The sequence below is a fragment of the Typopeltis vanoorti genome, chromosome 15 (assembly GCF_054136105.1).
Source record: "Typopeltis vanoorti isolate ZY-2024b chromosome 15, IOZ_Tvanoo_1.0, whole genome shotgun sequence".
In the NCBI taxonomy this organism is placed as follows: domain Eukaryota; kingdom Metazoa; phylum Arthropoda; class Arachnida; order Uropygi; family Thelyphonidae; genus Typopeltis; species Typopeltis vanoorti.
Genome location: NC_143563.1, coordinates 110070634 through 110083337, shown reverse-complemented (window position 1 = coordinate 110083337; position 12704 = coordinate 110070634). Strand labels below are relative to the sequence as shown.

The following is a 12704-nucleotide window of genomic DNA, read 5'->3' as shown; positions in this document are numbered from 1 at the left end:
GGAGGTGTGATGGAATAATATCGGAAACAAATGCGCCCGCACTGAAATCGGGAAGAAGATCGATTTTGGAGAAGAAATCTTCCTTCACCTTTTCCTCACATTGTACTAATTTTAAGACGATCACACTTTGGCGTAGGAAAGAAATTTAAGATCGCGAAAGTTAGGCAGCCTGTGGTTCATCTTCGATAGGAAGTTCGAAAGAGAAACATCCGCTGAGTGGCGTCATCCGATCCACCCCATTTAACGACTTTGTCGCTTTCATTACTGGAAGGAACAGCACACCCCACAAATTTCTTTTGTTTGGTACGAATGACTTCGTATTACAAAGAAACTTCTCGGATGATTCTGGCGACAGTCGATTTCGCCACGAGGTTGTGAGAATCAAATTAGCTTCGGCAGCGTGTGCGCGCCTTCAAGGGCCTCCTTCGATGGCATTTTTGTTCGTGTAAGGCGATGTGGAGTTTATTGGCCGTCGCACAGAAAGGAAAGATGGAAAAAGTTTTCGATGAATTGAATGCGAGTCTGCATTTCAAGGGCTACAAACCTCCGTTTCTCTCTGACAAAAGCCCATTCTGTTGACAATAACAATAGTTGTGCTTCATCGAGCGCTCGAGCTAACAATGTCCGCGTTCTCTGGAGGTAGGCGCACGTGTGCGAGCTACGTGAATACAACTGCGGAGCTGTTTTCGAGTGTAGAGCCATCGCGATTTGCAGAATTACAATACGAGCGAAGGGCTGCGTTGAGGTCTTTGCCAGACGCTTTGAAAGAAGAGAAAAAGTAGGATTGCCTTTCTCTTGAAAGGAAGAATACAAAAGTTTTTCATCGCATAAGAAGGTACCACCGGTTCTGAAAGACAACGATCTGTTTGCATACTAAATACAAAAAAAAATCAGTTTAATATAGAAGTTAACAGATCGATGTAAACGGCCTCCGAGCTCCTTTCCTCCGTATGCAAATTGAACGGTTTTTAGCTTTCTATAACGATATCTATCGCTGAGAATTTTCTCTCTTTAATTTTTTTTTTTTTTCAATGGAAAGCAGAAAGATAAAGATTCAACAGAAAAGTGTCACTCCTATCGTGTGGCAATCGCTTTTGCTGTTGTCGAAGTCTTATTCTATAAATACAGCGGCATTCAAGTGTTGAGGACAAAAATAAAACAGCATTTAAAAGAAAAAGTCTTTTCTTTTAAAAAAGAAAAAGAAAAAGGCAGTAATGGGGCAAACTGATTCCGGTTCTAATTCAACACCCTGGATATAATAAATGATGGGGCTAATGTTATCTCGATGCCTGCCGTTTGGATAGGTCTGGGTTCAAATCCCGTTGGGAAATACGAAGAACTTTAAAGAATTTTACAAATGGAATTGAGCAAGCCTCCCGACTAACCAGCGGTTATTAAACAAGCTTTCTTCTTTCAATCCAAACGGTGCCCCGGGGGGGGGGTTTACTTTTCACCCGTAATGGAAAATAATGTAATTATTGGGGCTGGGAGGCTCAAAACAATGATTACATTTTGTCTCGAGCAGCGTCAGGTCACTCAGCCGGTATCACTCACCGGTAATAATGAAAAGAGATTACAGAAATCCCGCTTACGAGAGGATGGGTTCCTAAAACGAACGGACTTTTTGATTCAGAGTTTCGAAGACAGTTTCATTTCATCTTCTATTCCTGGATGGAGCTACGTAGATCAGTCGGTGTCGATGATGGCCTTCGGTTGGAAAGACCAGGATTCGAATCCCGTCAGGACGCGCAGAATCATTATCGGTGTTTTTCATACGAGACCAACTAGCTCGCCTTCCGTTTAAGGCGAATCAGCTGGTCTCGTATGGAGGCCAAAGGCTTTTCCCTCCCACAAGCCGGTCAAGAAAAATACATGCAATTTACATACAGAAATATGTGTTTGGGTACGAGATTAAACAGCTGATCTTAAAAGTATGGTTACGAAAGCCACCATGAGCGGTTCATGGGCCTTAAAGGCTCGTAAGTGTCGCGAATTATATATTCTCACTCTCTGGACGGATGTTTTTACAAGAGAAATCAAAACATCGATTTAATTTCAGTTCAGCCGAACGCACAACTCGTTAGCGGGCTTTACAGATGAACCCAACGCGATCGGAAGTCATGCGAATTCTTAAAATGGCTCTTCATAAAAAATCCATCGGATGAAATCGTTCCACGGGTCCACTCGATGTCGGTTCCGATCTGCTGCTTCGCACACATCGCTAATTTGCCTTCACGCTCCAATTACTACGCTAATAATAAAAGTGCCAATAAAGAAGACGGAATGAACGCAGAAAGAAACGGTCAATTTCCGACATGGCAAAATTACTGAGGCGCGGAAAAAGTCAGAACCTCCCCTTCAGCGTGATAGAAGTTGGAAGTGAGGTTTGGCTTAATACAAGACAAGTCGTTTTCTTTGAAGTGAAGATCTTCTTGGGAGAAGGTACGCAACCGGCTGCACTCCAATCTCATTCTGGCATGGATGCAGACGAATTTCATCGTCCGGCACGAGACCTTCGCTTCTCTGCTTCCTGGAGACCTGAAGTGGTTCGGAAAAAAAGTTACGCGATTGAGCTTTAGGGTGGAGTTCGTGGATTTTATCACTCATTTCACCTGCACCGTTCTAAATGAGTGCGGTAGATGAGCTAAGGGATTTCGAGAGGGAGGGGTTCTTGCATTTGTTTGGAGGATTTTCAGAAAACAAATTATTTTTTCACTCTCAAGTTTGAATTGTTTCGTTTCGACGCATTCACCCCTCCCCTCCCGCGGAAATACTTCCACGTATAAGTAACGAAACTGCAAATTGAATTTCACTGAGCAAGGAGAAAAATGTTCGCATTTCCCTCTCTTAGCAGGGCTCAGTTCGCTGTTTTATTCAGGGACAGGATATTTCCTCCTAGAACAAAACGCGCTTCTTACAAAAGGGCTGCAGAAAACACACGTAGTGCTTACTCTAGTGTGCCGCTGAAATGATTCGCTACAGTTAAACAGGTCGGGAGGGGCGCAGAATGATTGTGATTTTCAATATTAAACTCCCCACAAGAAAATTTTCTGGTTTTTTGAATAAAAATAAATCAGAAGTGACAGAGAGTTGCAACTTCAGTCCCTTTCTTGTCAGAAAAGAGCTCGTGTGTGTGTGTGTGTGTGTGTGTGTGTGTGTGTGTGTGTGTGTGTGTGTGTGTGTGTGTGTGTTGGCGGGGGGGGTAGTCAATAATCGTTCAGCAGAGGAGCTGCAGATGATTTCGGAAATGCGCTTCGTATATCCTTTTGGCCAGGATTGTGCGACTCTCGTAAAGTACAATTTCTAAGAGGACGCCCATCATTATCTTGAAGACGGCCAGAAAGGTGTTTGCTGTGGAGGAGAAGTGCATTACAAAATGGAAATGGCAAGTAATAATTCGTAGCCAATCGCATGTTTGACATGAGTTCGCAGGGAAAATCATTAGACGATTAAAATGTCATTTAACCTCTTGAGAGAGGTTAAGTGGATTTACGAGTGACCGATTTCGTACGAGTATGTTTCATCCTGCAGGAAAGATTCGATATGCTTTTTATTAATTACTCTACTGATTACGAAGGGGATGAAGTGACATCTTCGCCTTGCCTTCCAACGAGACGAATTTAATTCATGTCGACTTTCTTCCTCAATCTAATTCGCTACGATTAATGCAAACAATATTTTTGATTTAATTAAAACTGCATTGAATTTTAAGAGTTGTGAATTAACCTTCGTTTGTTCTCTTCTTTTTGCAGAGAACACAAAAGTGATATTTTGTTCATTCAGACTACAGATCATCATTTAAGAACGGACGAATTTTTAATTGCCATTGTGCTGAGGGAATTTAGGGCTGTCCTTATGCGTTAAAGCCCCAATTTCGGAGACTATTGAAATCATACTGAATCATTGCGCCATCCTAGGCGGCCGAGTGCTGAATCTGCATGACAGGGATGTCGGAATGTTTAATCGACTGGAACCTGCTTAGTTCTAGTCGATCGTAGTTGCGAACTCCATTTAAACGCATCGAAGAAGAAATTTCACTTCGATTGTTAATGACTTTTTTTTTTCAGATAAAATTACAATAAAAAGCTTTCGTAATCCAGTTAGTATCGATGATACCCTTTGGTTGGAAAGAACTGGTTTCAAGAGGTGTTTTTTTTCCCCTCTCATCTGAACGCGAGTGAGTTAACCTGCCTCATCCGGAGGTGGAAGAATTTTTACTCCCACGAACTAAGAAAATCAGCCAAAAGTATTTTTTCATGAATAAATATTTTACAGTGGAAATATTCTGAGGAGAATAATATTCGTAAATATGTCGAAAAGCTCAGACCCAAAACCCCTAATAACATCTGTGTATCGTTAATTTTCACACATCGAAACCTTTCAACATTTGGGAAAGGGAATGCCGCTGTTTATGACCGATCATAATGCCTGCAAGCCGATTACAATAATCGGCCGCGTATCCTCTGTTCTCAAAACTGAAAGAAATAACATCTGTGTTGCAAATTTTAGTGACCAATCAGCAAGGAAGTATAAAGAAAATTTTTCCACTAAAATTGAATATCAAGATAGTCTGTATCCGGTTCTCAAATCTAGTATATACTGAATATTTTCTTCTCAAGTTCGTATTATAGGGTGAAAGTTTCGAAACCGTGGTGCCGTGATGTTTTAAAAGTAATAGGCCTGCAGATTTAAATTGTAATATGAATAAGAGACAAGGGACTTTGTTTAGTTTTGGTGTTAAGAAATCTCTTATCGAAGGTGTTTGTGACGCAACAGATAGTGAGTCATCCACCACCAGCCTACAAAGCCATCTCCAGGATGTACAAAAGGAGGGGAAAACTACCAGCACACAGGAGAAAAAGTCTGCATTCACTCCTAAGTACTTTTAATAATATGATAAATTTTTGATGATCAGAATGGGATATGGCAATGAAAATCAGCACAAATCAATTTAATGATGTTTAATTAATTATTAATAATAAATAAGCTAAATTAACAATTAATTAATACATTACAAAATAACCAAGGTGTTCTGTGAAAATTTCAGGATTTGTGAAGTGTTCCGTCGTAGGAAAAGTTTGGGAAACGCTGGTCTACAGGATGCTGAGATTTTCAAATGGAAAAGAGAATGAAGTGCTCTGGAAAGAGAAAAATCCCTTCACAAGCACAAAGTCATGCGAGTAAACACGGACTGCAGATGCAGAACTGTAAAGGAAGCTAAGGCTATGAAGCAAGTAGCGTACCATGTGAGTTCTCAAGAAAATTTACCTGTTTTCGGAAGGGGAAAAAAAGCTGTTGTCTCCGTATCAGCAGCTACTTACTCACCTTGAATCGGAAAGGAATGAGATATCTCACTTCTAAGATATCTTTCCTTTTGTGAAATAATTGAAACCAACAAGTCACTTTCCTGTTGCGTTCTTGTTTCTTTGCGTTTTCGCAGAATGAGAACTGAAAAATGGAATTGAACGTTAACGCATCTTTCGTAATATTCATTCGATAATTCTCATTCACGTGCGATATCCCGATGCATCTGTTCAAGCGGCTTACTTTTCCTTTCCCGGTTCTCTTATCAGCAGGACCACTGATACTCACCAATTATCACAATTCGAGTTCCCGACATACTTGAGATTCTTCCCGGTGAGGTTCTTTTTTTCAAACCACTTCCAAGAGTTATGCAACTGAAAACTGTGGCAAAAAAGTGACAGCGTCTTGCAGAATCACTACAGGGAAGTTAGCTGAAGAATTACGGCTTTGAAGAAAGACTGGTCTCTATCTGATCAATGACGACAATAAAATGCCTGATAAAAAAAGAGCACAACCGGACAGCTTTTCTTCTTCTTCTGTGGGATTGATTGAAAGAAGCCCATGAGTCGCTGTGACACCTCCTTTCTGTAGAAGGAATTACCTCCCCCCCGTTCCCCAGTACTTGTACAGGGCTCGGGATAAGCACGGAACTTCTCCGCGAGACGTTCTAATAAGGAAGATCTTAGCCAGAGACCGTGCAGGTACAAAGACATCGTCTTATTTTTTGTTCCTCCCACAGGGTTTATCATCTCGTGCATCGGAAGATAATAAGAAGTAAATCTGCTTACAATTCATCTTGTAATTATTCGTTGTTCTTCCATTTTAGACGGAATGCGCAGCCTTCGGGTGGATTCGCGACCCCCGAAAGATTTATTAATCATCGTGCTTTGTTCTTCTTTCACTCGCGATGTCTTTCACGATAGCAAGCACACTTAACGATGCGATTCGCTTATTCCGTCTGTTCTTGCACTCCGTTTGGCAAAAGATGCCGCTTTTGTTCGCTACCACATACGTCTTTCTTCGTTTTGTTTTACGCTTCATCGTCATTCTATACTTAATGACGCAAAGAATTTTTAAGGGTGAAGAAAAAAGGGATTTCTTTCTCCCTTCCCTCCCCCATGACGCACGTGTGGACGAAACCTCTTACGCAAGGGATTGCGATTCCCAAACTTTTAAAGATGCAGCGAGTGAATAACAAACGCCATGTCGGCATCTCTCGTGTGCTGCTATTTTAGCATTTTATGAACTCCATTTAGAAAAATAAAACAAAAATAATCCAACTGTTTTCCTTATTAATGGCCAGTCTGTTCTTTTGGAACTCTGAAGATTGCTGCAGCATTTGTTTCATCATTTGAGACGCAATTTCCGAACGCAGAAATAATTTTTTGCAAATTTCCTCGTGTGATTCACTCATCACCAACAATACTGACGGTTACTTAACTTCGATCGGAATGTGAAACGGTTTTATGACTGCGTGGAGGCAACGAAGGACGTCTATTTTATTCCGATTTGAGGAAGGGAGACGAAGTTTTCGGAAAGCCGCCCGCGTTTGAGACTGGCTCATTTGCGTTCGGCTGAAAAATGCTTATAAAGTTCCTTGCAATTTCTCGATCTTTCCAACCGACTAACGCCGCAGTAATTAAACGTGCTACTTAAACGAAAGCTAGTTAACATAATTTAATAGTATATACGTCACTTAATTAGGTAATTTCTTGGTAAAAATTTAGAACTGAACATTTCTATAAACTTCGTTTCTCTATTCCCTTATTCTAAACATAGTTCTGGTGTCCTTTCCCCCGAACAATCTCTGACATTCGCTGTTCTACAGCAGCATCCATTTTCAGTCAGTTAAAATTGAAAACTCATTTTAAATTTCGATGGAAAAGCAAACGAAGCGAAAATGTTTGTAACAGGACCGTAGAGAGTTCCATCGTCAGCAGTGGCGTGAATAGAAGAAAGGAATATGCATTGGCCGCAGCTTGTTACCCTGATATCAAACAGGTAAAACAGGAATGCGTCGAAAGAAGCAAACGTGCAAGACGAGGAAAAAGAAATCTTCAAGAAGTATTACGAACATACGACAATAAAAACTTTCCCCACTGGCCAGCGATGCTTCCCATTATAGAAAGCACAGATCGAGACTTTTCGAAAACAGAGCAATTCAAATTTATCCCGAATGTTTTGATAAAGTGCTTTTTTCGAGACAGAAGATTGGCTTTTTCTTACGGTAATTTCAGCGGCAACTGCTGAAGTATGGCCAGAATTCGTTTTTCTTTAATAGAATGTTCTGTAACATTGCAGATCAGCCACTGAAACTGATTGCAGCAGCCTCGAGAGACATTCATTTCAGACCAGACGAATGTTGTGGATATTTAAGGAATGTCAGCCTTTCAGATAAAAACCAGTTCTCTTTGCCGTGATCCAATTAGGGAAAAGCGAAACATGGATAACCATCCCCTCTTCCCTGCTCTGCCGCCACAAGTTAATTTACTTCGCTTCTTCGGTCAGAAGTTAAACCCAGAGGAATCCTTCTCGACCTGCATGCACCAATAATTTCGGTGCGAAACAGTTCGCTGAAAAATAAATAAAAAAAAAAAAAAGCGAGTTCTTTCTTTCCGCTAACCGAGGTCAAGGTTCTTGACTTAATGAACTCTTTTTCACACTTCGAGTCAGGCACATAAGGGGATGTTCACATCCAGAGAACAATGCATTCTGGTGAGCAGTTCTATTTTTAAAAGAATAACTCTTATCATTTTTTTTTGTCCACATTTCACTAGGAGATATGGGATAATATCCATGTAAGTGATAGCAATGGAAATGCACGTGAAAATGTCACCATGGTGATATTTCCGCCCGGACTCCAACTAAAACAGATTCATCCTACACATCGTCACAAAAATTGTGGATCACGTGTTTCTCAAATTGTTTATTTTCAAACCTCGGCGCACTGTTGGCCCACGACTACAGATGCTACAATCTTCTCTGGGTAGGCAGACGTTCCATTAAACTCACGCGGATATTTTGGCCCATTCCTACACTAAAACGCAATCAGATACTGTAGGTAAACTGGATTGGTTGATCTCACCTCAGAAGATGCGTTCCCAAGTTCTCAACAGAGTTTAAATTGCCACTTTGCTGGCGAATCTATCCTTTCTTATTTTCTCAAACCCCCTGTCACGATCTTTGCAGCATGCCATGTTGATACTCTGTGGGGCTTTTTTTCCCATTAGACTTTCTAAGAAATACAGGATTGTCTCGGATGTCAGTGTAATATTCTATGCATACTTTTCAGCGGTGGGATATTACGACAAGGAGTGTTAGTCTAAACCAGGAAAACATATCGCAACTGACATGTGCGGGAGGCTGATACATCCTAGTAATTGCCGTTCTCGTAGCCATCGTGCATTCGAGCTTCTTAATAGTCTACTGTTCAATCATGCAAGTCAAACACAAGCATCGTTTGGTTGGTGTTTACTGTATTTACGCAGTACTCAAGTTACAAAGTTCGGCGTGATTGTTGAGGCACCAACTTGTCTGAACATCTGCAAACGCCTGAAAGAATTCTTGGACGAGAAAATTCGTTGATGCAATGCTCAGCCGCTCTTTTCTCGATCTCATCCGTTTTTGTGGTTGTCCTTTTCCCATCATTTAAGGGCTCTATGAGCAGCAGATCATTTCGAACTATGTTCTAATTGTGCCAAATGCACGAGGAGATCTATGGTTTATGGCAAATCTAAGTAACACTATTAATTCTAAACTATGTCCCATTTCCAGTACTGTACGCAATGAAAGGTGAACTTGTATATAAACACAGATGTGTGTCTGACGATAATATCAATCACATCGTTATATATATATACACACACACACGTAAAAAATTAATGTTTATATTTAGAATAGATAGAGTTTTCGCATATTTTAAATATTTGACAGACGAGCACTCTCATTTACTCATTAATAGTTTGTAAGCTTTGCCAACAGAAAGAGTTATTTCAAAATACATTCTTTTGACTAGCGGACACGCCCAAAGGAAGACGACGTTGTGATCAAGAAATGTCTTTTGAATCTAGTATAGCACAGCGCAGCTTCTATCAACAAGATTTGGACACAGAATATAACTCATCCTTATTTACATGTTGTTCTGTAAGGAGATTTGTTTCGGATTCGGTACCTTTTGCCACAATGGTCATACGAGTAATATTCCACGTAGATGAATCCATAATCGACCAACACAAACATTGAAGGAAGTTCAATGCCATCAATGCGGCAGACATTAACAAGTCTGCCGCATTGATGGCATTGAACTTCCTTCGATAGCAACAGAGCGAGTTCAAGCCAGTTCCGTTTTCCACTGTTTACCTGGCTAACATTCTCCAGTTGAGCTGTTTGCTGACAGGGAGTAGTTTTAAGCGCAACTGAAATGCAATTCGGTTTGCATTCTGTTTTCGGTGGCGGCTTACTGTATTTACATTTCATTCCAATGATCTTTTATGATCGTTTTCTTTGTACGCAAGGGCGTGAAGTAAAGGAAATACTGATAGCGGTGGTACTCGCAAAGCGTTTACAAGCTTTGCCACCGCCGCTGAAGATCCAAGTCAAATAGATCCAGAGAAGTTCGTGTCTCAGTGCAATAAACTTTTCATCTATGTAATACCTACCTCACGTGCATGCACAGAATATCGTTGAATCTGAAGTAATATTAAGCCAAATGATTCCAGTCCTAGATGCAGTTCGATAAAAGAATTACTACAGATTCTATAGTATGTTCGTGATGCAAGATGAAATAACTATTTAATATAATTTAAATTATATTAAATTATGGAAAATTTATTATAGATTTGTAAAGCTGGAATAAGAAAGGAGTCAGGTGCATCCATCAATAAAAATGACAGTTTGTCGCGAATAATTCAAAACTTGATTTGCGCATCTTTAGTTATTCTGTAGAAACTGACGGAGCCGAGTAAAATTCAAATCCTTTTTAATTTTCAGTTTTGATCAGAATTTCGCACGTAAATTTATTTGCTATTATGGGAAGTTTTAGGGATAAAAATCAGTGCTTTTAAGAATTATAAAAACTGTATCAAAGAGCTTTGGCGATTGCACAATTTTCACATGATTAAACAGTAAAAAATTCTACGAATCTTAGAAGTTTCATGAAGCTGAGAGTTGGCAATTCATTTCGCTGAATTCACTTTTGTCAACTAAAAACTTTTCAATCAGTACATTCAAGGCCGTCCATGACGTCAACTTATGTTGCAGTGAAGTTTCATTCAGAGCAGGTCTTAATATTGGTTGCTTTTTCCCCTTTATTATTAGCAATACTAACATATATTTGAGAATTTTATCATTCTTGCATTCGCAAAATCGATTTGTAAGAATTTAGCAACACTTCTTTTGCGTAGTTAATGCCGAGTAGACAAATGCCAGTGTTGAGAAGAATGGAGAGGGCGCGCATAAATTAAAAAAAATAATAACAACACGAGATGTGATGGCAGAATTAAAGGGCGCAGCCCTGTTGCTCTCATCATGAAACAAATTATGGGATGAAAGTGCAAAGTGCGTTTGTTAGTGAAAAAATAAAACGAAGATTTCGCTGCACCATTCGTACACAGTTTTCGCTTGACTGTGGCGAAACACCTTTTAAGAGTGAAGATGCAACCGAACACGTTCGTTTCGTTATTAATTTCAACTTGACAAATATTGGCGATGTCAAAAAGCAACTTCATGAAGTCGGCAACTGATTACATCTCTCGAGCATAAAGCATCCCCCCCCCCACACACACAGTGGCTTTGTATTCCTCCATAAGATTTCGTGAGTTTCTTCTCTCACTAGGAGGTTGTCAGATGGCATCCAAGTGTTTAAAATTCTACCTGGCAAGTTATGCCTTTCTTAAGACCTTGGTTAGCTGTGACAGGTAAATCTTCTCATTCTACATCCGTGACTTTTTTTTTTTTTATTTCATTATTCAGTTGTTGGAGCTCCTTAAATCTCAACAGGCAGATTTTCTGGCTTGCCTCCAAATGTGGTATTCGTAAAGAAGGCGAACGAGCGAGAGAGGTCAAGGAGGGTACACTGAACAGATTTTTTTCTTTCATTTGATGCTGCGTCATACACCGAATTGGATTAGAGAAAATCCGCCTAAGCCTTCGTTTCTGATATTGGAAACGACAACGATGGCAGAAAGGCTTCGCTGGATGCGTTGACGAAGGATTACGTCATTTTCCTAGCATACAATTAATATTGTATTCTGGTTCTGTCATAGACGTTCACTTCTGGAAGAACTTGATAGAGTAAAACGATCCTCAGAGAGTTACTGTCAAGAAGAATGCGATCAAACCAAAGAAGAAGTGCGTCTTTTTCTTATTGTCATTGTTTTTTTAATAAAGACTGTTTTTGTTCGCAGATAAACCAAGTGTTCTAAGTCGAAGTTCCTGCTGTGTTGAGTTTACAAGGAATCGATTAAAAAAAACATTCTCATGTTGCTAAAAAAGGACTCGATTCCCTCACCCCCGGTCCTAAGCAACTACGTTTTGGGCTCTTTTGCCACTGGCTCTGAACATGATCTCATGTTGCTTGCCCAATTAATTTTCATTCTAAACATTCACCCTGAAAAGGCCCTTTCCTTCCTTTAATAGTATTCATTTAAGTAACTCACAGAAGTAAAAATAATATTTTTAAGACCAACAAGAAATGCGTTTTTTAAGAATGCCATTTTCAAAATGACAAAGATATTTTGCCGTGATGTCACTTTAAGGCTGAAAAATACTTCATTTTATTTTTCTGGTTTTAAACACAAAATTTTTGCGAGCAGATTTTCTGGTTAGAAAATTACAATATTTTTGGTTAAAAGCGTCATCTGTAATTTCAATTATTTTTCGGATGCCTTTTGTGACCAAAATAATCGACGAATAAAACACACACACACAAAAAAAAAAAAAAAAAAAAAATCGTGTAAATCGCCGGTCCGAAGAATTTTCATGATCACATGGGGGGGCATCAAAGAGCTCGAACCAACACACAATGAGTAAGTATGCAAAATAAATGGACATTCTTTTATGCTTCAAGTGTTTAGTTCGGTTTCCTATGGTGGTCCAATTTAAAAAACCGCATCTCCTGCATTGCATGGCGATGTGGCGTAACATTCTCATGATTTCTTTAACTGCAACCAAAGGTTAATAGGAAACAAAAGGTTCCACCACAAGCAATCTCCGAATCGATTCTTTTCTTCGTGCTAATTAAATCGAAACTGACTCGTGCGCTTCTTTCCTCGATGAGCTCTTCCAGCAAACAATAACTGAAGTCCGTGATGGAGCAACCGAAGTGCAACACGATGCGTTCATTAGTCGAAAATACATCGCCGAGCGTCACTACGACTGAAGTTGCAGGTCGCATTCCTCAA

The 12704-nt window shown here is 39.9% G+C and overlaps 1 protein-coding gene across 1 annotated transcript in view; it reads right to left on the bottom strand.

Moving 5' to 3' along the window:
* LOC150099073 (uncharacterized) overlaps positions 1–12704 on the bottom strand; it is a 105719-nt gene that overhangs the window by 80951 nt on the left and 12064 nt on the right. The window lies entirely within an intron of this gene.